Source organism: Amphiprion ocellaris, chromosome 16 (assembly GCF_022539595.1).
Source record: "Amphiprion ocellaris isolate individual 3 ecotype Okinawa chromosome 16, ASM2253959v1, whole genome shotgun sequence".
NCBI lineage: Eukaryota > Metazoa > Chordata > Actinopteri > Pomacentridae > Amphiprion > Amphiprion ocellaris.
In genome coordinates, this window is record NC_072781.1 from 31,214,597 (window position 1) to 31,241,219 (window position 26,623).

Here is a 26,623-nt window from a genome sequence, read left to right on the forward strand (position 1 = left end):
AAACTAACAGAGAAGTACTGAGAAACTTTTAAAACTTCAGTCCTCAGACTGTCTAAAGGTTCAAACTAACAGAGAAGTACTCAAGAACTTTTAGGTTTTCAGTCCTCAGACTGTCTAAAGGTTCAAACTAACAGAGAAGTACTCAGGAACTTAGAAGATATCAGTCCTCAGACTGTCTAAAGGTTCAAACTAACAGAGAAGTACTCAGGAACTTAGAACATATCAGTCCTTGGACTGTCTGAAGGCTCAAACTAACAGAGATCTACTGTGGGACTTAGAAAATTTCAGCCCTCAGACTGTGTGAAAGCTCAGGTCCTGAGGACTCGGGAGGTGTGGAGGCTTTGGAAAGTCTTGGAACTGAGGGTTCAACCCTCCAGCACAAAGGCTGAAGTCCAACCTCCTGAGAAAAACGGTCGAGTCAAGACTCGAGTCAAAAAAAAAACTCGAAACGACAAAAAATAGATGATAAATGCGCAAAAAAAAGAAGAATTAGTATCTGAGCGTATAGCTCAGGGGATAAGAAGACGGACTACCAACTGGAAGGTAGCCGGTTCAAGACCCGCCACCGGCAGTTTTCTTTCTTTGTCTTTGTCAGGATTTTGATAAAACTTAAGAAGGGTCTGGTCTTGAACCAGCGACCTGCAGCTCCATAGGCAAATCCTTAACTCACTGAGCTACAGATCAGATACAAAGAAATAATTTCGTCGTCCCTTTGGCATCGTAGTTCCTCAAGTGACCACATGGGCGGAGCCAAGGCGGAGTCTGGGTGGAGTCAGGGCGGAGAGTAGGCGGGGAGCTGGGTGGCGGCCTCCCCCCTCTACTCCCCCACCTCCCCCCACCACCCACCACACCTTCCCCCACCCCACGAGTTCTTCGAGTCTCCACGAGTTCTTCGAGTCTCCACAGGTTTTCCCCAGTTTCTGGAGTTTCCACGAGGTCGGAGGAAGAACAAGTTGTCATGAAGAGGTGTTGAAGTCGGCCAGGATGGACTGACTTTTTACAGCGACTAGAAGGAAGACCACTTGAAGAGCAGGTCTTTAACCACCATCCATAAAATCCATGGAGTCAGCTCCAGAGAAATGAAGAGAGGTCAACTTTATCAACCTCCATCCACATGTTCAACTTCATATCTTTACTTTGACATTTTTAGTACCACAAACCTTTAGTATCACACTTTATGAGCATTTATTAGGACTTTAATGGAATCCACCAGCAGATTTACTTTTTGTTGACAAACTTTATTCTTGTCGTCGTGGGACTGCAGTATTTAAAACTCTTCCTTCTATTTGACCTCATGTTTATTAGTTTTAGTGGAGAAAGTTATTTTAATTGTCCATTAGTCTCTTAAAAACCAAATAATAAATTGGATTAGTCAAGAGGTTTGAATTTCTTACTTTGTCATATTTTAAATATGACAAAAAAATGTAAAAATAAAGCGTCTTGAGACATTTTGACCTGTAATTGGCGTTATATAAATAAAATTGAATTAAAATTGTATGTATCTTAATATGTAATGTAATGTTGGAGTAATTCAGCCATATATGTTGGAAAACACATTTTCTTTGTCCATTAATCTGTTGATTGTTTTCTCCAGTAATTCATTTCTTCTTTTGGTTAATAAAATGTCAAACCCAAATATATTCAGTTTACTGCCATAAAAAACAAAAAGATTTACATTCATGATGCAGGAATCAGACAGTTTTTCATGTTTTATCTTAGTTTAGTCAGAAAGATAGTTGATAATGTGTGAATTGTTGCAGCTTGTGAGCCGTAAAAGGTTTTAATCTTTGGGGCCGAGTGTCAGAAAACATTTAGAAACCAACATCAACAAAACACTCAACAAAGATTTGAACATCATTAAAGGGAAATCCAACTTTTGCATGACAATGTCTAATTAAAGGACATTTATTTCCAACGTAAATGTGTGATATTCATCCTCTGGAGCTTTCTCTTCACATCGTCTTCCACCTGGACTGGTTTGGTCGGGAGCATGTGCAACAAACATTTGAAAAACTGCACTTTAACATCAACGAATGACACTGAAGTTTAATCTCTACATAAATGAGACTGAGTCTGGATGTGCTGCTCTGTCATTAACTCCTAAGTTTAGGGAAAGTTCAAACAAAAGAGGACAGTTCAGATAAGACTTGAGAATGAGCTTATTCTGAACAAACATCTCAGACTTTCTGAGCTTCAGCACCTCTAGCAAGATATTTTAACAACAAGCAACTCAAGAGATCCAGAAGTTGGAGAGAGTTAGCTTTAGCTGAGCCAAAGAACATGTAGGACGCTAACCTAGCAAACATTTCAGACTTTTCTCTGTGAATTCTGAGAAATAATTTCCTATTTAATGACAGAGCTACACATCTTAACTCAGTGTCATTAAAACAGACTCTAATTCAGTGTCATCCATCCATATTAAAGTGCAGTTACCCAAAATGTTTGTTGCATGAGCTCCAACAAAACCTGTCCAGGTAGAAGGCCACTTTGACAAACAGGAAGTGGAAGATTCCAAGCAGATTTATAGAAGGGGGAACCGGACTGTACTAAGTGTGGTCCAGTATAGAGGGGTGTTTTGTGGGTTTTTAAGGCTGATAATGATTATTAGTGAGACATTTGGAGTAAATGATCAATTACAGTAAATGAAAGTATTTAGAATAGAATAGAATACAATAGAATAGAATAGAATGTCATCATACATGGCATGAGGAAAATATAAATAGCTTCCACTGGACGGTGCACAACAACAAGCAGTAAGTAATAAAATATCAACATTCAATAATAAAATTGAATGTATATATATAACAAAACAATATTGAAAAGGACACCATGTGCAAAGGAGGCCAGATATGTGCAATATGGGAGGTAGATGAAATGGAACAAGAACCAGTAGAATATGATAAATATGTTACGAAGTTGCATGAAAGCAGCAAAAAGTGACATTGTGCATTCAGATAGACAGGTGTTTGGATTTAAAATCTTGGAGTTAAACTTAGAAGAACACAAACTCTAAAAGAAAACTTTGTTGATACGTTTTTGTTTTGTTTACAGATATTAAGTTAAAGGAGTTTTATTTGTGACATGTAACCAATCAAATCACTCCAGAAGACAGAGCGACCACAGGTAGATAAAGGTTCAGAGCCAAAGTAGCGCCATTTTTAAATTTATTTATTACCGTAAATCAGTAAAAAATAAAATACTGATAATCAGTAAATCAGTCAGCCCACAATTACTACAATTCTACGAGGTATGTCTCTTTCCTTTGACTTGTTATTTGTACAATATACGATGTATATTATGGCGTTTTTTCATACCAAAGGCTATACTATGATGTTTTCTAAGAGACATACCATGCTATTCTGGTTGTTCTGGTCCTGGGCCGCTGCACTCCTCCTCTGTTGTTTTCTGGATTGTACTCAGCTGCATGTCTTCGTCCACCAGGCCTCCGTTGACTCGTCCCGCCTGCCGTCTCTGGAGCTGAAGCTGGATTGGAACAGACCAAAGTACAGTCCAATCACGATGCCAGCTGCCTCTCAGAAGGCTCCTTCATCTGGCAGGTGGCAGCACTTCTTCTGAGGGGAAGCTGAGCTGGCCCAGCAGAACTTTGGAGATGAGTTCCAGTGGTTGGTGGATGTGTGGAGATAGAGAGGGACCTTTGAATTGTTCACAAAGGAAAACAGGGAACCCATTGGTAGTTTTAGTTTAGGCTGCTACTGTGGTGTGTTTTTGGGTTTTAAGAGGTGAACAGGAAGACGTTTTTTTCGTATTGATTATCTTGTACTTTGTTCCTGGTTGGAATGCCCATCAATGTCAACATGAAGTTCACTTTTAGTTGTGTTTATTTTTATTTTAATAACACCCATTTGCTTTTAAACCCCTCACATGTGTTGTTGTAAACTTCCTCTTTCAAAAAAATACTCTTCTAACCCTCTGGAAACCAGCGTTTGGACTGTTTTTGTGTTGCTCCTCACCTACTTCAGACAGCTGGGAAAAAACGTTTGTTGGACCATGTTTTTTGGACGACGTGCTATACTATGACGTTTTTTGGACAACATACCAGACTATGATGTTTTTTGGGCAACATGCTATACTATGACGTTTTTTTGAGCAACCATGACATCATGAATTTTGGCGGAAAAAAAACCCCTTACTATACTATGTCGAAAAAAAAGGCGATTTTTCAAATATGTTGTAAAAACGTGCCATATGATGAAATAATGTAAAGGAGGCCGTGAAAAACACTCCAGAAAGGTTTTCTTTGGAAAAAAAATCATCATGAATTTTGGCGCAAAAAAAACGCCTTACTATACTATGTCGAAAAAAAAAGGCGATTTTTCAAACATGTTATAAAAACGTGCCATATGATGAAATAATGTAAAGGAGGCCGTGAAAAACACTCCAGAAAGGTTTTCTTTGAAAAAAAAAATCATCATGAATTTTGGCGCAAAAAAACGCCTTACTATACTATGTCGAAAAAAATGGCGATTTTTCAAACATGTTGTAAAAACGTGCCATATGATGAAATAATGTAAAGGAGGCCGTGAAAAACACTCCAGAAAGGTTTTCTTTGAAAAAAAAATCATCATGAATTTTGGCGCAAAAAAAACGCCTTACTATACTATGTGGAAAAAAAAGGCGACTTTTCAAACATGTTGTAAAAACGTGCCATATGATGAAATAATGTAAAGGAGGCCGTGAAAAACACTCCAGAAAGGTTTTCTTTGAAAAAAAAATCATCATGAATTTTGGCGCAAAAAAACGCCTTACTATACTATGTCGAAAAAAATGGCGATTTTTCAAACATGTTGTAAAAACGTGCCATATGATGAAATAATGTAAAGGAGGCCGTGAAAAACACTCCAGAACGGTTTTCTTTGAAAAAAAAATCATCATGAATTTTGGCGCAAAAAAAACGCCTTACTATACTATGTCGAAAAAAAAGGCGACTTTTCAAACATGTTGTAAAAACGTGCCATATGATGAAATAATGTAAAGGAGGCCGTGAAAAACACTCCAGAAAGGTTTTCTTTGAAAAAAAAATCATCATGAATTTTGGCGCAAAAAAAAACGCCTTACTATACTATGTCGAAAAAAATGGCGATTTTTCAAACATGTTGTAAAAACGTGCCATATGATGAAATAATGTAAAGGAGGCCGTGAAAAACACTCCAGAAAGGTTTTCTTTGAAAAAAAAAATCATCATGAATTTTGGCGCAAAAAAACGCCTTACTATACTATGTCGAAAAAAATGGCGATTTTTCAAACATGTTGTAAAAACGTGCCATATGATGAAATAATGTAAAGGAGGCCGTGAAAAACACTCCAGAAAGGTTTTCTTTGGAAAAAAAATCATCATGAATTTTGGCGCAAAAAAAACGCCTTACTATACTATGTCGAAAAAAAAGGCGATTTTTCAAACATGTTATAAAAATGTGCCATATGATGAAATAATGTAAAGGAGGCCGTGAAAAACACTCCAGAAAGGTTTTCTTTGAAAAAAAAAATCATCATGAATTTTGGCGCAAAAAAAACGCCTTACTATACTATGTCGAAAAAAATGGCGATTTTTCAAACATGTTGTAAAAACGTGCCATATGATGAAATAATGTAAAGGAGGCCGTGAAAAACACTCCAGAAAGGTTTTCTTTGAAAAAAAAATCATCATGAATTTTGGCGCAAAAAAAACGCCTTACTATACTATGTCGAAAAAAATGGCGATTTTTCAAACATGTTGTAAAAACGTGCCATATGATGAAATAATGTAAAGGAGGCCGTGAAAAACACTCCAGAAAGGTTTTCTTTGAAAAAAAAATCATCATGAATTTTGGCGCAAAAAAAACGCCTTACTATACTATGTCGAAAAAAAAGGCGATTTTTCAAACATGTTGTAAAAACATGCCATATGATGAAATAATGTAAAGGAGGCCGTGAAAAACACTCCAGAAAGGTTTTCTTTGGAAAAAAAAATCATCATGAATTTTGGCGCAAAAAAAACGCCTTACTATACTATGTCGAAAAAAAAGGCAATTTTTCAAACATGTTGTAAAAACGTGCCATATGATGAAATAATGTAAAGGAGGCCGTGAAAAACACTCCAGAAAGGTTTTCTTTGAAAAAAAAATCATCATGAATTTTGGCGCAAAAAAACGCCTTACTATACTATGTCGAAAAAAAAGGCGATTTTTCAAACATGTTGTAAAAACGTGCCATATAATGAAATAATGTAAAGGAGGCCGTGAAAAACACTCCAGAAAGGTTTTCTTTGAAAAAAAAATCATCATGAATTTTGGCGCAAAAAAACGCCTTACTATACTATGTCGAAAAAAAAGGCGACTTTTCAAAGATGTTGTAAAAACGTGCCATATGATGAAATAATGTAAAGGAGGCCGTGAAAAACACTCCAGAAAGGTTTTCTTTGAAAAAAAAATCATCATGAATTTTGGCGCAAAAAAAACGCCTTACTATACTATGTCGAAAAAAAAGGCGATTTTTCAAACATGTTATAAAAACGTGCCATATGATGAAATAATGTAAAGGAGGCCGTGAAAAACACTCCAGAAAGGTTTTCTTTGAAAAAAAAAATCATCATGAATTTTGGCGCAAAAAAACGCCTTACTATACTATGTCGAAAAAAATGGCGATTTTTCAAACATGTTGTAAAAACGTGCCATATGATGAAATAATGTAAAGGAGGCCGTGAAAAACACTCCAGAAAGGTTTTCTTTGAAAAAAAAATCATCATGAATTTTGGCGCAAAAAAAACGCCTTACTATACTATGTCGAAAAAAAAGGCGATTTTTCAAACATGTTGTAAAAACGTGCCATATGATGAAATAATGTAAAGGAGGCCGTGAAAAACACTCCAGAAAGGTTTTCTTTGAAAAAAAAATCATCATGAATTTTGGCGCAAAAAAAACGCCTTACTATACTATGTCGAAAAAAAAGGCGATTTTTCAAACATGTTATAAAAACGTGCCATATGATGAAATAATGTAAAGGAGGCCGTGAAAAACACTCCAGAAAGGTTTTCTTTGAAAAAAAAAATCATCATGAATTTTGGCGCAAAAAAACGCCTTACTATACTATGTCGAAAAAAATGGCGATTTTTCAAACATGTTGTAAAAACGTGCCATATGATGAAATAATGTAAAGGAGGCCGTGAAAAACACTCCAGAAAGGTTTTCTTTGGAAAAAAAATCATCATGAATTTTGGCGCAAAAAAAACGCCTTACTATACTATGTCGAAAAAAAAGGCGATTTTTCAAACATGTTATAAAAACGTGCCATATGATGAAATAATGTAAAGGAGGCCGTGAAAAACACTCCAGAAAGGTTTTCTTTGAAAAAAAAAATCATCATGAATTTTGGCGCAAAAAAAACGCCTTACTATACTATGTCGAAAAAAATGGCGATTTTTCAAACATGTTGTAAAAACGTGCCATATGATGAAATAATGTAAAGGAGGCCGTGAAAAACACTCCAGAAAGGTTTTCTTTGAAAAAAAAATCATCATGAATTTTGGCGCAAAAAAAACGCCTTACTATACTATGTGGAAAAAAAAGGCGACTTTTCAAACATGTTGTAAAAACGTGCCATATGATGAAATAATGTAAAGGAGGCCGTGAAAAACACTCCAGAAAGGTTTTCTTTGAAAAAAAAATCATCATGAATTTTGGCGCAAAAAAACGCCTTACTATACTATGTCGAAAAAAATGGCGATTTTTCAAACATGTTGTAAAAACGTGCCATATGATGAAATAATGTAAAGGAGGCCGTGAAAAACACTCCAGAACGGTTTTCTTTGAAAAAAAAATCATCATGAATTTTGGCGCAAAAAAAACGCCTTACTATACTATGTCGAAAAAAAAGGCGACTTTTCAAACATGTTGTAAAAACGTGCCATATGATGAAATAATGTAAAGGAGGCCGTGAAAAACACTCCAGAAAGGTTTTCTTTGAAAAAAAAATCATCATGAATTTTGGCGCAAAAAAAACGCCTTACTATACTATGTCGAAAAAAAAGGCGATTTTTCAAACATGTTATAAAAACGTGCCATATGATGAAATAATGTAAAGGAGGCCGTGAAAAACACTCCAGAAAGGTTTTCTTTGAAAAAAAAAATCATCATGAATTTTGGCGCAAAAAAAACGCCTTACTATACTATGTCGAAAAAAATGGCGATTTTTCAAACATGTTGTAAAAACGTGCCATATGATGAAATAATGTAAAGGAGGCCGTGAAAAACACTCCAGAAAGGTTTTCTTTGAAAAAAAAATCATCATGAATTTTGGCGCAAAAAAAACGCCTTACTATACTATGTGGAAAAAAAAGGCGACTTTTCAAACATGTTGTAAAAACGTGCCATATGATGAAATAATGTAAAGGAGGCCGTGAAAAACACTCCAGAAAGGTTTTCTTTGAAAAAAAAATCATCATGAATTTTGGCGCAAAAAAAACGCCTTACTATACTATGTCGAAAAAAAAGGCGACTTTTCAAACATGTTGTAAAAACGTGCCATATGATGAAATAATGTAAAGGAGGCCGTGAAAAACACTCCAGAAAGGTTTTCTTTGAAAAAAAAATCATCATGAATTTTGGCGCAAAAAAAACGCCTTACTATACTATGTCGAAAAAAAAGGCGACTTTTCAAACATGTTGTAAAAACGTGCCATATGATGAAATAATGTAAAGGAGGCCGTGAAAAACACTCCAGAAAGGTTTTCTTTGAAAAAAAAAATCATCATGAATTTTGGCGCAAAAAAAAACGCCTTACTATACTATGTCGAAAAAAATGGCGATTTTTCAAACATGTTGTAAAAACGTGCCATATGATGAAATAATGTAAAGGAGGCCGTGAAAAACACTCCAGAAAGGTTTTCTTTGAAAAAAAAAATCATCATGAATTTTGGCGCAAAAAAAACGCCTTACTATACTATGTCGAAAAAAATGGCGATTTTTCAAACATGTTGTAAAAACGTGCCATATGATGAAATAATGTAAAGGAGGCCGTGAAAAACACTCCAGAAAGGTTTTCTTTGGAAAAAAAATCATCATGAATTTTGGCGCAAAAAAAACGCCTTACTATACTATGTCGAAAAAAAAGGCGATTTTTCAAACATGTTATAAAAATGTGCCATATGATGAAATAATGTAAAGGAGGCCGTGAAAAACACTCCAGAAAGGTTTTCTTTGAAAAAAAAAATCATCATGAATTTTGGCGCAAAAAAACGCCTTACTATACTATGTCGAAAAAAATGGCGATTTTTCAAACATGTTGTAAAAACGTGCCATATGATGAAATAATGTAAAGGAGGCCGTGAAAAACACTCCAGAAAGGTTTTCTTTGAAAAAAAAATCATCATGAATTTTGGCGCAAAAAAACGCCTTACTATACTATGTCGAAAAAAATGGCGATTTTTCAAACATGTTGTAAAAACGTGCCATATGATGAAATAATGTAAAGGAGGCCGTGAAAAACACTCCAGAAAGGTTTTCTTTGAAAAAAAAATCATCATGAATTTTGGCGCAAAAAAAACGCCTTACTATACTATGTCGAAAAAAAAGGCGATTTTTCAAACATGTTGTAAAAACATGCCATATGATGAAATAATGTAAAGGAGGCCGTGAAAAACACTCCAGAAAGGTTTTCTTTGGAAAAAAAATCATCATGAATTTTGGCGCAAAAAAAACGCCTTACTATACTATGTCGAAAAAAAAGGCAATTTTTCAAACATGTTGTAAAAATGTGCCATATGATGAAATAATGTAAAGGAGGCCGTGAAAAACACTCCAGAAAGGTTTTCTTTGAAAAAAAAATCATCATGAATTTTGGCGCAAAAAAACGCCTTACTATACTATGTCGAAAAAAAAGGCGACTTTTCAAACATGTTGTAAAAACGTGCCATATAATGAAATAATGTAAAGGAGGCCGTGAAAAACACTCCAGAAAGGTTTTCTTTGAAAAAAAAATCATCATGAATTTTGGCGCAAAAAAACGCCTTACTATACTATGTCGAAAAAAAAGGCGACTTTTCAAAGATGTTGTAAAAACGTGCCATATGATGAAATAATGTAAAGGAGGCCGTGAAAAACACTCCAGAAAGGTTTTCTTTGAAAAAAAAATCATCATGAATTTTGGCGCAAAAAAAACGCCTTACTATACTATGTCGAAAAAAAAGGCGATTTTTCAAACATGTTATAAAAACGTGCCATATGATGAAATAATGTAAAGGAGGCCGTGAAAAACACTCCAGAAAGGTTTTCTTTGAAAAAAAAAATCATCATGAATTTTGGCGCAAAAAAACGCCTTACTATACTATGTCGAAAAAAATGGCGATTTTTCAAACATGTTGTAAAAACGTGCCATATAATGAAATAATGTAAAGGAGGCCGTGAAAAACACTCCAGAAAGGTTTTCTTTGAAAAAAAAATCATCATGAATTTTGGCGCAAAAAAAACGCCTTACTATACTATGTCGAAAAAAAAGGCGATTTTTCAAACATGTTGTAAAAACGTGCCATATGATGAAATAATGTAAAGGAGGCCGTGAAAAACACTCCAGAAAGGTTTTCTTTGAAAAAAAAATCATCATGAATTTTGGCGCAAAAAAAACGCCTTACTATACTATGTCGAAAAAAAAGGCGATTTTTCAAACATGTTATAAAAACGTGCCATATGATGAAATAATGTAAAGGAGGCCGTGAAAAACACTCCAGAAAGGTTTTCTTTGAAAAAAAAAATCATCATGAATTTTGGCGCAAAAAAACGCCTTACTATACTATGTCGAAAAAAATGGCGATTTTTCAAACATGTTGTAAAAACGTGCCATATGATGAAATAATGTAAAGGAGGCCGTGAAAAACACTCCAGAAAGGTTTTCTTTGGAAAAAAAATCATCATGAATTTTGGCGCAAAAAAAACGCCTTACTATACTATGTCGAAAAAAAAGGCGATTTTTCAAACATGTTATAAAAACGTGCCATATGATGAAATAATGTAAAGGAGGCCGTGAAAAACACTCCAGAAAGGTTTTCTTTGAAAAAAAAAATCATCATGAATTTTGGCGCAAAAAAAACGCCTTACTATACTATGTCGAAAAAACAATGCGATTTTTCAACATGTTGTAAAAACGTGCCATATGATGAAATAATGTAAAGGAGGCCGTGAAAAACACTCCAGAAAGGTTCTCTTTGAAAAAAAAATCATCATGATTTTTGGTGCAAAAAAAACGCCTTACTATACTATGTCGAAAAAAAAATGCGATTTTTCAACATGTTGTAAAAACGTGCCATATGATGAAATAATGTAAAGCAGGCTGTGAAAAACACTCCAGAAAGGTTTTCTTTGAAAAAAAAATCATGATTTTTGGTGCAAAAAAATGCCATAGTAAACTATGTCGAAAAAAAATGCAATTTTTCAACATGTTGTAAAAACGTGCCATATGATGAAATAACGTAAAGGAGGCCGTGAAAAACACTCCAGAAAGGTTTTCTTTGAAAAAAAAATCATCATGAATTTTGGCGCAAAAAACGCCATAGTATACTATGTTGGAAATGACATAGACAAATGACAATATACTGCACTATGACATTTTTGAACCACATATCATACATGACAATTTTAGGCAACATCCTATCATTTTGTGCTTTTTGAACCACATAATGATCTCTGGGGGTTTTTTTTTGCCGACATGCTATACTATAAACTACAGGCCATACTATGTTATTCTTGTAAAGTATACTATACTTTGACATTTTCTGAACTACATCCTATACTATGGCATTATACACAGAGTGCTTTGGTTACATGTTGATTTATAATCTAGATTTTTTTCTGTTTTGTTTTTTGACGGGATTACCACAGACTTGACCATGAACACCGTTAACACCCACCTGAGGGAGACGCTGCCTAAGATCTCAAGGCTGCTTGGTCGTGGTCTTTCTGGTCCTGCTCCAGAACGCCTTCATCAACTACGTCTTCTTTTGAAGAGGTCCTCAGATGCTGCAATCTCTGACCTTCAGGAGGAACTGCTGCTTTCACTCTGTAACGAGATGGTGGTTATTTTAAAGACTCAGCTCCTGGCGGCTTTGAGTGAAAGTTTAACATCCATCAAAACGGAACTACAGACAGTTAAATCTGAGCTGTCGGTCAGTATTTCAAACATCAAGTCCGACCCGGCCTTGATGAAACAGAAACTTCACTCTCCACATCACCGACGACATCGTCACACTCCAAAGCAGAGCACCTGTCTGCTGAACTTTTAAAAGTGGACAATAAATGTGAAGAATGTGAGCAGCAGCAGCCTGCGAGCAGCGGAACAGATGTGATCAGAAAGAAGTCATTTTCTTTTTTCTTTTCTTTCTGGTTGACTTGATGCTGTCAGATGCAGATGTTGGAGCAGATTCTGATCTTTCAGGATAAAAAGGTGCTTTTTCGTCACAGACTTTTCAGGAAATTATTCTCTCAGGTTTTCTCTGCTATTTATATTTTTATTATCTGTGATTATTTTATTATTTCATTATTGTAAAATAAAGTTTGAGGCATAAAGACTCATTTAGTTATTTTATTCCTGAAATCTTTGACGTAGCAGAACTAAACTTCCATTTTCCTTCTTGCGCTTCTGATACTAGAACTAAACGTGTCTTCAACACGGATCATCTGGTTTTAATGAATCAGCAGCAACATCACAACAACAAATGAGACAATTTTCAACAAATTAATGAAACTGATGTCATTTAAACTATCAGAGTCTGTTTTAGTGTCAAATTAAAGCTGATTACTGACACCTAGAACATCAACGTTACTGTTTTAATCACATTTAAGTTTTCTGAACGTTACATTAACGTCAACCAGCCACAGTTTTATGAACCACATTACAGGAACACAACACACTTCAGCTGCTGACAGGAAACAACACAAACATCGTTAGCTTGATGCTACATTTAGCTGCTAATCAGGACTGGTCAGCTAGTCGGTTAGCATCGCTAACATTAAAACTAATATTCACTGGATGCTAACTTTCTTCTCTGGTCAACACACACAGAAATAAACTCCACCAACATCTGGAGTGCATGGCACACATTACATCTGACACTACAGCTGCATATAAAGTGCATTAAAAGCGGCACCGATACGAAAATAAACATTAACTTACCGAACTATCAGAGTCCTTTCAGTGTCTGCTGGTAGAATCAGCTGGAGGCAGAAAACTGGTTAAAACAAGCCAACGGGCAGGAAAACTGTCTGTGGAACATGTTCTGCTGCTCCACCGATAAATAAACCAACAGTTATTATATCAGAATTAATCCAAACGAGGAGAGCAGAGTCTCTGCTGCCTCCTCCATATAACCTGTCAATCTTTCCAGACCGGACTGTCAATCAAGTAGTCCCGCCCCCTGGCTTCGCAAAACTTTAACGCTTTATAAAAAAAAATCAATATTGATTTATTTTAAGATCGGCCACTTGATCTCTCATTTTGACCATGAAAACTAACGGAAAAAAAATGTATATACAGTCTATGCACCGTACTCAGTTTGGCTCCACACTTGCTGATGACCACTTCCGGTCTCAGAAAATGAAAAAACGGCCTTTTTTCGTTTCTGTTTCTTACTGATTTTACTTTTTCGTTATTGTAAATATAAAATGAAAATCAAAGCATTTTTAAAATTCCGTATATCCCTTTTTGATCATGAAAAGGAAAAACGCCTTGTATTTCAATTTCAATTTTTGTATTTTAAGACGAAAATCAAATAACCACTGTTTTTTTTTATTTTTCAATACCCGTTTCAGAACAGAAAATGTAATTGCCAAGATATACACGGACCAGTCAGCAACTTTAACAAATATAGAGCAACTTTAACTTATTAAGCGCAATTTAAAATAATATAGATCAATTTTAATGTATTGAGAGCAACTTTAACTAATGTATAACAACTTTAACTCAATAAGAGCAAATTTAAGTCATTTACACGACCGTTCAAAAGTTTGGGTCACTTAGAAATGTCCTTATTTTTGAAAGAAAAGCAGCTTTTTTCACTGATGATAACATTGAATGAATCATGGCTAATTGATGATTAGAAAACCCTTGTGCATTTATGTTAACATGGGAATAAAAGTGTGAGTGAGTCTTGGTGAGCCCAAACATTTAAACGAGGTTATGTATATTTTCCAGTCATAGAGGTAATAATGAATGATATATTTTTTCAGTTGGAGAAAAAAAGACTTGAGAGCATTGGAGAAAAGTTATAGTTTTACGGCAAAATGCTGGAAAGATAGAGACAGAGAATGTGAAGTTGTTTGAGTGAAGCTCAATTTAAATTCAGTTTTATTGAGTACCAAACATATTTGTGGTGTCTGGTGCCCGTAATTTTCTTTCCATAAAGGAAGTTTCTGTGGTCAAACTGATATCATTCACTGTGGATTCCAGTAAAGACTCTTTTCAAATGAGAAAGAATCCAAGCATCTATAGAAAGTTCTCCAGTACTCTCTGCAGCATAATCCACTTCTGCTCAGTGTGATGCAAAATACTCTCAGCTGAGCTTTGAGAAGTCTGTCAGCACAGCAACAAGTGGGTTTAGCTACATTTGTCAAAATTCTAACAGTATACCATCTGATTTTCAATGCAGCCAAATTGTTTTGTAGATTTTTTTCCAGGTACATCAAAGTGCACATAATTTAACTCAACTTAACTCAAAACATCTCAGATCCTTAGAGTTTATCTGCTCGATCATCTCTGATTTGTGTGAGACTTTATTTTTAAATCATAAACTATATCTTTTCAAAATGGCATCTGTGAGATTTTAGCGTGACATATCAAGTACTCAGGAGCATTCCTTTCAGTCCTACTGGTTGGTTTTGGGCTTTAGAGGGTTAAAAAGTAAAACTCCTTTTGTCATTGCACATCTCTGCCATATATGAGCAACCACAGGACAGCAGCTATTTGTTATCTCCACTCAAGAAAACAGTCAAGGCATTCTTCCTCTTGTATGTTTCTGTCTCTATTTTAGTCTGACAGCAGCCTCAGACAGCAGAATGTGGCCTGTTTGGAAAAATCAGCCAAACTGCAGCGGAAAATGTCACCGGCAGATAATATTAACAGTGTCTCCAGCGTTAACGGTGTTGTGACGGGTTGCAGGAGGAATGTGTGACTTATAATGAGGACAATATGCAGCTCACGGACTGAGGAAGACATAAACAACCACCAGGGCGTCTGCAGTGGAACCAGACAGCAAACTATACAAGCAGCCTAAAATAAACCGTGCTGACGCTCACAGGGAAGGTAATCAGGGTTTATTTGTGCACCGTGTTTTACATATAAAGGTGACTTATTTATTTTTGCAACGAATAATACAGTCCCAATACGACTTTATTGTGTTTTAAAACCATAATGAGTACAAAAATAAAAGTAGAGCACAATTTAATTGAATGTAATATGGTTTTAGAAGTTGCTCGGGTTAAAGTAGAAAATGGAGAAATGTAATACAACGACAACTCAATGACAATAACAACAACAATAGCGACAGTAATGACAGGAGCAATAAGATACCAACAACAACAGTGTCTGTAACGACAATGGTATACAAAACTTTCCCTTTTAAGCTGTGCAGCAGCTGAATCTGTCCTCATTTCAGGTCAGCGACAGCTAATTTAGATGTTTGAGGACAGTTTGACGATGCGTGGAATCTCTGCACGCCGCATAAAATAGAAGTCCAGTCTACTTTATGCAAATGAGCTCCGGGTAAACCACTGGATCACAGCTGGAAACGCACCGCAACCGGACCAGCATGCAACATGCGGAGCGTTTCCAGCTGCGATCCGGTGTGTTTTCCGGGAGAGGGCCGCAGCTCATTTGCATAAAGTAGACTGGACTTCTATTTTATGCAAATTCGATGCGGCGTGCAGAGATTCCATGCATCGTGAAACTTTAATGAAACGTCTAAACTAGCAGTCGGTAAACTAAAGTGAGGACAGGTTCAGCTGCAGCACAGCTTATGTCGTGCCTCTAAAGCTTTCAGAAACACTTTTCACTGAAGTGTTTTTGAAATCAAAGAGAAGGTTTGCGACCGAGCCGCCATGTTGGTACGATGCACCTGGGACTGTCGAGCTGAAAGTGCTGTCACGTGACCACGTAGTGGCCCGCTAGGGACCGCCCACCATGCCGGCGATTTTTAGATGTGGTGTGTTTACATGCGGGGAAAACGCATGTAGTGGACATGTGCAACAGCAAAAACAACAACAATAAAAGCTGCAAGCAGCGTTGGACGGGTCCTCGCATCCATGCCGGTCGTCGAATCCACGCACGTGCACCAGGTGGCGCTGCGACCGAGAGTGCATGTCGGCCTATGGATGTGATCAGGACTGGACTCTGATCATACATGTAAAGTTTGAGGCAGATTGGAGCATGTTTAGGGCAGTTACACAGCAGTTGATGTTTCATGGCGAAGCACCAAAATTCACGAGGCCGCCATGGCCACGCCCTCAGACTTAAGGTGAGCATTTTGATAACTTTTGATCACCCATGCCTGGACTACATCCTGGCCGAATTTCATCTCTCCCTGTTTGAGTTTATAGCTTTTGAAAATGTCTAAAAATGACCCAAAATTTAAGTTTGGTGTTAAATTCTAGAAAGAAGAAGAAGATTAAAGAAAGAAAAGACATAAAAAAGAAGCAATTAAATAAATGGAAAAAAGTAAAGACAATTAAACTTTAATCAAGTGTGGGGGGAAAAAATGTAAGAAATTTAAGAATTGTATTTAATAAATAAACAGGAAATTTGTAAATAAATGTTGTAGTCTTTTGCAGGTAATTGATGGATAGGCGTAGTGAGAGACAGGCAGACAATGGGGTAGAAATAAGAATGAGAACAACTAATATAGCACAGGGTTGCGAGCGGGAATCGAACCAGGGCCTCAGCATTGAGGACCAACAACATGCGTGAGTGATTTAACCCGTAGAGCTATATGTACACACATGTTATATGCTTTTAAACGTGTATTCATCCAAAAGAAAGTCTAGGGCTAGAGTTAGGGTTGGAGAGGAAGGTCCTGACAGTAGCAATGTATGAAAAACATGGTTTTAAAAATTAAATTTTCTTCATAATTTAATAATAAGCCAGCACAACCAAAAAATTCCTAAAATAAAGTTGTGGTTTTTCCGTCCGCATCGTCGATATAGCTAACCTAAACCTAAAGGTGATCTTTTTCAACCACGATGCGGACGGAAAAACCGCGAATTAATTTCTCAGAATATTCGGCTGCTTCGTTTTAAAATTAAAATTATTTTTGTGTAATATTTAATTTCCCGAATTTTTTTGGCAGCTGTAAGGACCTTGCTCATTAACCCTAATCTCAATGCTTGACTTACTATTGGATTTATACACGTTTTCAAGGAGAGAACATGCGTGCTCATGTAGCTCTACGGGTTACGCCTCTGACGTATGTACTAGGTCCCCACCGCTGAGGCCCGGGTTCGACTCCCGCTTGTACACCCCATGCTGTATGAGCTGGCCTACCTCTTATTTATAACCCCGTTGTCTGGCTGTCTCTCGCTATGCCTATCCAAACAAAAAGTGAAAGAAACTACTACACTTATTTAAATAGTTAAATGTTTCTTTACAAAATAACTTCTTAAAGACAATAACACTTTTACTAGGAATTAAACACAATTTCCTATGAAAACTTTACATATACAATTACACATTACAATCTACTACAAGTTCTTCACATTACAAACTACAAGAGTTTAAACATTTAATATTGAAAATAATATTTTAACTCATCACATCCAATCATACTTTTCACTCAACAATTACACATTAAAAAGACAAAACAGTTGTACATCTAATCTAATATTATAAAATCATGAAAAATGACAAAAGACCAAAACTAAACTTTTAAGATTAATCTAAAAACTGACAAACAATTTGAAAAACACCAGTGACACTTTTGAATATCTAATTACACAGAAGACACAATCACAAAATCCAAAAAAAAAAAAATTTTTTACATATCTTAAAACGTTTGCTATTCTAAAACAAAAACATCTAGTTGTTTCTTCAAACACTTCCTCTTTCAATGTTCTGGCTTGCACTATGAATTGATTTACTAATAACTCTTTTCTCAAAACTGCTTCCCTCATAAAGTCTACTAATAGTTGCAATCATTGATCAAACTAATGTTACCTTCTCATCACCACTAACTATACTTTTCAGTGAATACAATCAAAGTTTCTTCACCATTTCTAAATAGCACACAGGTGAACGTCTCACCAATACTCAAATGGATACTCTAAATGTGAAATCAAGACTCATGTTCACAACTTTTAAGGCTTCAATTAAACAGAAATTTCTAACTAACACAGAAGTACTAAGACACTTTGCACATTGCAGTCCTCAGACTATCTGACATTTCAAACTAACAGACAACTACACATGGACAGAGAAGACACGAGTCCTTGGACTATCTGAAGGTTCTAGTTTACAGACAACTACTGTGACACTTCGACAATTTCAGCCCTCAGACTTTGTGAAAGCTCATCTCCTCAGGACTCAAGAGGTCTGTACACTTTGAACATCTTGGAAATCACGGTTCAACCCTCCAGCACAAAGCCTAAAGTCCAACCTCCTGACAAAAACTGTCGACTCCAAACTCAAGTTAAAAATTAAAGCTGCAAGCAGCGTTGGACGGGTCATCGCATACTTGCTGGTCGGCGAATCCACGCACGTCCACCAGGTGACGCTGCGACCAAGAGTTTATGTCAGCCTATGGATGTGATCAGGACTGGACTCTGATCACACATGTAAAGTTTGACGCAGATTGGAGCATGTACAGCTGAGTTACACACCACTTCCTGTTTCATGGCGAAGGATCCATTTTTTTGGGAGTCGCCATGGCCACGCCCTTTGAAATGAGATGGACATTTTGATAACTTTTCATCAGGTCGCGTGTTTGCATATATTGGCCAAATTTGAGGTCTCTCCGACTTATCCCCGATGAGTTATTAATTTTAAAAAATTTACAGCAAATTCAAGATGGCCGACTTCCTATTGGATTTAGGGCATGGCCATGATTGACTTTTTTGGGTTTCCTGATGTGCTGAATATGCATGCAAAATTTTGTAGCTGTAGATGAAATGTCATGCAAGTTGGCCTAATGACCAATTTTCCAATTTTCCAGGGGGCGCTATGGAGCCATATTCCCACACACATGCGCAACTCCCATAAAATATCAAATTTTTCGCCAGTCCTGATGAGCATGCCAAGTTTGACGCGTTTTGGGGTATGATAAGGCCGCCAAAAAGGCAATTCAAAAGACGGGAGAAAAAAAAAAAAAAAATAATTAAAGCTGCAAGCAGCGTTGGACGGGTCCTCGCATCCATGCTCGTCGTCGAATCCACGCACGTCCACCAGGTGGCGCTGCGACCGAGAGTGTATATTGGCTTATGGATGTGATCACGTCCGCACTCTGATGACACATATAACATTTCAGGCAGATCGGACCATGTCCAGGCTAGTTATAGAGCTTTTCCTTCTATCCACCAGGTGGCGTTATGACTGTGGCTGTATTTCAGCATGTGAATGTCATCAGGGCGGGACTCTGATCATACATGTAAAGTTTGAGGCAGATTAGAGTATGTTTAGGGCAGTTACACAGCAGTTGATGTGTCATGTCGAAGCATCAAAGTTTGGGAGCCTGCCATGGCCACGCCCTCAGACTTTTGTGGAGCATTTTGATAACTTTTGATCACCCATGCCTGGAGTACATCCTGGCTGAATTTCATATCTGTCGGTGTTACCCTGTTTGAGTTGATAGCTTTTCAAAATGTCTAAAAATGACCCAAAATTGAAGGTTGGTGTTAAATTCTAGAAAGAAGAAGAAGATTAAAGAAAGAAAATACATAAAAAAGAAGCAATTAAATAAATGGGAAAAAGTTAAGACAATTAAACTTTTATAAAGTATGGGGGGAAAAAAGATGTAAGAAATTAAAGAATTGTATTTAATAAATAAACAGGAAATTTGTAAATAAGTGTTGTAGTCTTTTGCAGTTAATTGATGGATAGGCGTAGTGAGAGACAACCAGACAATGGGGTAGAAATAAGAATGAGAACAACTAATATAGCACAGGGTTGCGAGCGGGAATCGAACCAGGGCCTCAGCATTGAGGACCAACTACATGCGTCAGTGGCTTAACCCGCAGAGCTATATGATCACACATGTTGGCTGTCAGCAAAGGTGTATCAATCCAATAGAAAGTCTAGGGGTAGGGTTCGGGTTACAGAGGAAGGTCCTGACAGTAGCAATGTACCAAAAACATGGATATAAAATTATACATTTTTTCATAATTTAATATTAAGTCACACTAGCCAAAAAATTCTTAGAATAAAGTTTGGGTTTTTCCTTCAGCCGTTGTGGTTGCACTGTACCTTTAGGTTATCTAGATCTACAACGGCTGAAGGAAAAACCACGGATTAATTTCTCAGAATATTCGGCTGCTTAGTATTAACATTAAAAATATTTATGTGTAATATTAATTACCCTATTTTTTACATTACAACTGTAAGGACCTTCCTCTCCAACCCTAACCCTACCCCTAGACTTTCTATTGGATTAATACACGTTTTCAAGACCAGAACATGTGTGGTCATGTAGCTCTACGGGTTACGCCTGTGATGTTCAGGACTCATTCTTGTATTTTACACTCTCTGATGTTTTCTTTTCTTCATGTCTTGTGTGTGAATCATTTCTGGTTTGTCTCTTCAGTGTCTCATGTGGCCCTGCAGCTTCTCCTCCTCCACCTCCTCCTGAAGCCTTCATCTTCTTCATCATCAGCTGCTCAGTGACTCTGTTGGACGTCTCACCGTGTGGCAGCAGCTCAGGTCAGTGGTGAAGATCCTCTTTATCAGCTCCACACCCACAGACGTAGTGAACGCAGCGTCTGTTGTTGTGCTAATAAGAAGCTGCATCTGAGCAGCAGCAGCTCTGTTCACTCCAGCCTCAGTCACACATGGAGTCAGAGCAACACTCTGTCAGAGCTGATTCCTCAATGTTAGATCTGATTAATCTCTCTCTAGTAACAGGTTATGTACCACAGGCTTTTAAGGTTGCTGTAATCAAACCTTTACTTAAAAAGCCCACTCTAGATCCAGATGTTTTAGCCAACTATAGACCAGTTTCCAACCTCCCATTTCTCTCCAAAATTCTGGAAAGAACAGTTGCAAATCAATTATGTGAACATTTACAAAGGAATAGCTTGTTTGAAGAGTTTCAGTCAGGCTTCAGAGTGCATCATAGCACAGAAACAGCTCTGGTGAAAGTTACTAATGACCTTCTCATAGCGTCAGATAATGGACTGGTCTCTATACTTATTTTATTGGACCTTAGTGCAGCATTCGATACAATCGACCACAAACTTTTATTACAGCGACTAGAACATTCTATTGGCATTAAAGGGACAGCACTGGACTGGTTTAAATCCTACTTATCAGACAGGTTCCAGTTTGTGCATGTCAACAATGACTCTTCTGAGCATACTAGGGTTAATCATGGAGTTCCTCAGGGTTCTGTCTTAGGACCAATACTGTTCACATTATACATGCTTCCCTTAGGCAACATTATTAGGAAGCACTGTATTAATTTCCATTGTTATGCTGACGACACTCAATTGTATTTATCTATGAAGCCAAATGAAACTAATCAGCTAGCTAGACTGCAAGATTGTCTTAAGGACATAAAGACCTGGATGACCTATAATTTCTTACTACTAAATTCAGACAAGACTGAAGTCATTGTATTTGGCCCCAAACATCTTAGAGAATTGCTTTCAAAGCATATAGCTACTCTGGATGGCATTACATTGGCCTCCAGTACTACTGTGAGGAACCTCGGTGTTATCTTTGACCAGGACATGTCCTTTAACTCGCACATAAAACAAATCTGTAGGACTTCCTTTTTCCACCTGAGAAATATTGTGAAAATCAGGAACATCCTGTCTCAGAGTGATGCAGAAAAACTAGTCCATGCATTTGTTACTTCTAGGCTTGACTACTGTAATTCCTTATTATCAGGTTGTCCCAATAGCTCTCTGAAACATCTACAGCTGATCCAAAATGCTGCAGCCAGAGTACTGACGGGAGTTAGCAAGAGAGATCATATTTCTCCTATATTGGTTTCTCTTCATTGGCTTCCTGTTAAATCTAGAATAGAATTCAAAATCCTTCTTCTGACATATAAAGCTCTTAACAACCAATCTCCATCATATCTTAAAGACCTGATAGTACCATATTATCCTAGCAGAACTCTTCGCTCTCAGACTGCAGGCTTACTTGTTGTTCCTAGAATCTCTAAAAGTAGAATGGGAGGCAGAGCCTTCAGTTATCAGGCGCCTCTCCTGTGGAACCAGCTCCCAGTTTGGGTTCGGGAGGCGGACACCCTCTCTATTTTTAAGACCAGGCTTAAAACCTTCCTTTTCGACAAAGCTTATAGTTAGGGCTGACTGGGGGACCCTGACGGGGTATGCTTGTGTTTTCATTTGCACAACTGACTTCCCCTCTTGACGTCCCTTAGTTCTGCCCCTAGTTATGCTGCTATAGGCCTAGACTGCTGGGGAACCTCTCTTGATGCACTGAGCCCTTCTCTAACTACCTATGTATTTACTACATATACCATTATTGCATTACATTCACTCTGTTTCTTTCTGTGTCCTTTCTCCGAGTGTCCCTGGTCCCAGAGCTGGATGCTGGATGCTTCAGATGTGTGGCTGTGTTTTATGGTCCTTGTGTCCCACCCCCCCACCTCTCTATCTCTACCCCTCTATCTCTACCTCTACCCCTCTATCTCTACCTTTCTACCTCTTCTGTCCCTCTCAACCCGCCCGGCCAGCAGGCAGATGGTTCCCCCCACATTAGAGCCGGGTTCTGCTCGAGGTTTTTTTCCCTGTTAAAAGGGTGTTTTCCTTGCCACTGTCGCCTTTTGGCTTGCTCTGGGGGTCAGGCATATGGGTTCTGTAAAGCGTCTCGAGACAATTTGACTGTAATTGGCGCTATATAAATAAAATTGAATTGAAAATTGAATTGAACTGAGAGCTCTCAGCAGTTTTCTACCCATTTAAGAACAGGACAAACCGAACAAGCTGTTGTATCGATTTGTCCACGATTTCCTCTCATGTGTCCATTTTAAGGAGTTTGCAGTCAACCAAGGCCGACTCAGAATCACTCCCACCGGGAAGATCTGTGAAGGAAGGTCCACCCGGCTGGTCCAGAAGCTCCGGTCCAGCAGAGCAGCGTCAGGATGGAGACGTAACCGGGTGAGTTAACTAGAGAGGCGACACATTCACATAGAAAATCCAACAATTCCTTCTGTTTTTACAGTTTGTGACTCTGGTAAATGGTGTCATTTTTCAAAGCTGGTGGGTTTTGGGCTTCACAGATTGAACCTAAATGCTTTTCTTAAACAAACTGCTGAGCTGCTGCACAGTGAAATGTTTGAGTGGAGCTCAGGATGAAAGCATCAGAGCTGTTTTACATGTTTTTATGTTCAGCTAATATCATTTCCTCTGGACAATGTTTGTGGTGTTAGAAGTGGACGTTTGTAGGGAGTTTTCAGTTGTAATACTTAAATGCATAAATATTTGCAGTGGTGGTTTCACTGCAAGCATCTACTGATGTCACCAGTGAAGTAAATAAAAACAGCATTTGTTGAACTTTACGCCTCTCAGTGTCTGCAGTTAGTTTAGCTGAATCAATGCAAAGATATTTCTATTTTTCTACATGACAGGAATGTCAGTGAAATCCAAATGCTAAGAATAAACAAGTGATCTGCCTGGTCACAGATCCCACTTTAATCCAAAATAAAGACTTTGCAAGGAAATGAACTTGAAATATGAGCCACCAGTAAAAGTTGTGATCAGACAGAAGGGCCTGTATTTTATCTTTGGAGAAGTTTAACATGTAAGTTTGTGCAGCTGATCAGTGGTGAGGCCTGTGGATGACTGGAGATGTGTGTGGACACTTAGACGAAGCAGCAAATGTGTTGAAAATGAGTTGTCTTCTCAGAGTCTTGAAGATGTTTTGTCAGAGCTAAGAAAGAAGTAAGAGATCCTGCAGGTGATTGTTGAGTGGTGTTGAGGAATTTGAATGTAGAGGAATAGCAAAGAGATTTTGAAGATATTTAAGCCATAAGTTGTATTTTATTTGTTTGCTGTTCTCTCCCATTTGTAGTGAAGAGAAGTGATTTGACATGAAGAATGTGATTTGTGTGGCTTTGAAATTGTGTTAAAATGTAAAAATGAGTGATGAGGAGAAGAGTGTGACTTTTTAGTATTGTGTTTTTTAGCGTGTTCTTTAAAAGTTGTAGGTAGATTATCTTCTTTTTTTGATTTTGTGGATTGTTTTTTTTTCTTTCAGTGTTGATGTCACCGCCTTGACGAATAGAAGAAAAGCCTGTATTTGGGTATGTAGGACCGGTAGTCCAGAGGTAGTGATGGTGGTTTGGAACCTGGAGAGTGCAGGTTCGATCCCCCACCCTGCTCAAGCTTTTTTTTTACATTTGGGCAAAATTTGCCAAAAATCTTCGCCTTCGTGCCTTCGTGCCTTCGTGCCTTCGTGCCTTCGTGCCTTCGTGCCTTCGTGCCTTCGTGCCTTCGTGCCTTCGTGCCTTCGTGCCTTCGTGCCTTCGTGCCTTCGTGCCTTCGTGCCTTCGTGCCTTCGTGCCTTCGTGCCTTCGTGCCTTCGTGCCTTCGTGCCTTCGTGCCTTCGTGCCTTCGTGCCTTCGTGCCTTCGTGCCTTCGTGCCTTCGTGCCTTCGTGCCTTCGTGCCTTCGTGCCTTCGTGCCTTCGTGCCTTCGTGCCTTCGTGCCTTCGTGCCTTCGTGCCTTCGTGCCTTCGTGCCTTCGTGCCTTGCTTATGGGTAAATCTCCTTGTTTTCCTTTTTCCAGGATCCGATCCAGTCCAGTCCAGTGACACTCCACACCACAGACCACAACCTTTCCACAAGGTTCCCAGCGGGGATTCGAACCGTGACCATCCACATGACAGACACACACCCTCTGTGTGAGCTATCTGTCACACAAGGTCCCTGGTGGAGTTTGTTGTAATGATGGTTGCAAGAGGTTGTCATGCAGCCAAAGTGTAAAAAGAGCCTTGAGCTGGATTCAAACCAAGGACCTCCTGGATGAGAGGCAGATAACTTACCACTGCACTATCCTTCCTACTGGGTGTAGCTGTTAGTTTTCGTAAATGATGGTACACAAAAGTATTAAGGAAGTGAAGATAATAAAGGTACTAAGGTACCGGGGAGGCAAAAAACTTACCTCTACACCACCTGTCCTACAAGATGTTGCTCTAACTTTGCTTAAATGATGCTATCAATTAGTACTGGCGCAACCAAACGACAAATAAAAGGTGTGAGTGGAGATCTGAATCATGTGAGGTTTGTTTCTGAGACTGAATACACCCTGATCTCATCTGATCTGCAAAGCTAAGCAGGGTTGGGCCTGGTTAGTATTTGGATGGGAGACTACCTGGGAATACCAGGTGCTGTAAGCTTTTTACTTCTCCTCACAACCTGAACAACACACTGCTAGCGACAGCTATCAACTAAAACCTCTTGGTTTCTTTATTATACACTCTATGAGGTGGATAAGCTGCAGCTCATGCTGATTTATTGCTGCTTCTGGTTGGAGCCAAAGAACAAAGGCTTCACCTGTTGGAGCAGCTGATGTCCTGCAGCCTCTTCACCACAGAAAGCCTCTGACAGCTTCAATTCTTTACACTCTGACTGCAAGACACCAATCACATAGGAACATTTACATGTATGGAACAAAGAGCTGAGCTGACACTCAACATATGTTTGAGCATTTATTGATAAAGACATTCAAACATGTCTAGAGATAGAACACCAACGCACGGTGTAAGAAAGGTCAGAACAGACTTCACCTGCTCAGGAAACTGAGGTCCTTCGGGGTGCAGGGAGCAATTCTGAGGACCTTTTATGGTTGTGTGGTGGTATCAGCCATCCTGTATGGACTGGTCTGCTGGAGCAGCAGCATCACGGCTGCAGACAGGAAGAGACTAAAGAAACTGGTTAAGAAAGCAAGCTCTGTCCTGGGCTGGTGGTAGACAGGAGGATGATGACAAAGCTGTTGTCTATCATGGAGGACATCTCCCACCCCCTGCAGGAAACAGGACCATCACCGGCAGCTCCTTCAGGGACAGACTGCTTCACCCACGATGTTTGAAGGAGGTCCTTCCTTCCTGCAGCAGTCAGACTGTGTTCAATCAAGCCTGCTCCCAGTAGTTCAGATCACCCATGAAGTAACTGCAATAAAATGTAAATAAGTCAATATGTGCAATTTCACAGGGTTTTTTTTTTTTTACAAGCATTTCTATTTCTTCTCTAAGGAGAAAGCATCTATTTATATCTGTGCACTGAGTGCTGCTTTTTTTTTTTTTAACTTTTTTTCCTATCTGCTACTGCCACACTGAAAATTTCCCCACTGCAGGATCTACCTATCCATCCATCTATCTATGGTCCATCTACCTCCCTACCTATCTATCCATCCATCCATCCATCCATCCATCCATCCATCTCTCTCACAGGTGTGGGGGTTGATTCACCTGTTCTCAATCAC

The 26,623-nt window shown here is 38.2% G+C and overlaps 2 long non-coding RNA genes across 2 annotated transcripts in view; one reads left to right on the top strand and one right to left on the bottom strand.

Moving 5' to 3' along the window:
- The window catches only part of LOC129350763 (uncharacterized), a 19,148-nt gene extending 6,937 nt beyond the window's left edge, over positions 1–12,211 (bottom strand). The window contains exons 1-2 of the long non-coding RNA XR_008604268.1: positions 11,894–12,211; positions 3,351–3,653 (exon numbers count right to left, since the gene is read on the bottom strand). This is a non-coding gene — a long non-coding RNA (uncharacterized LOC129350763). The remainder of the gene's footprint in view (positions 1–3,350; positions 3,654–11,893) is intronic.
- An 8,529-nt stretch (positions 12,212–20,740) lies between these two features.
- On the top strand, positions 20,741–24,531 carry LOC129350861 (uncharacterized). Its single transcript, XR_008604418.1, has 3 exons — positions 20,741–20,874; positions 23,175–23,300; positions 24,400–24,531. It is a non-coding gene; the product is annotated as an uncharacterized LOC129350861 (long non-coding RNA).
- Positions 24,532–26,623: the final 2,092 nt, after the last annotated feature.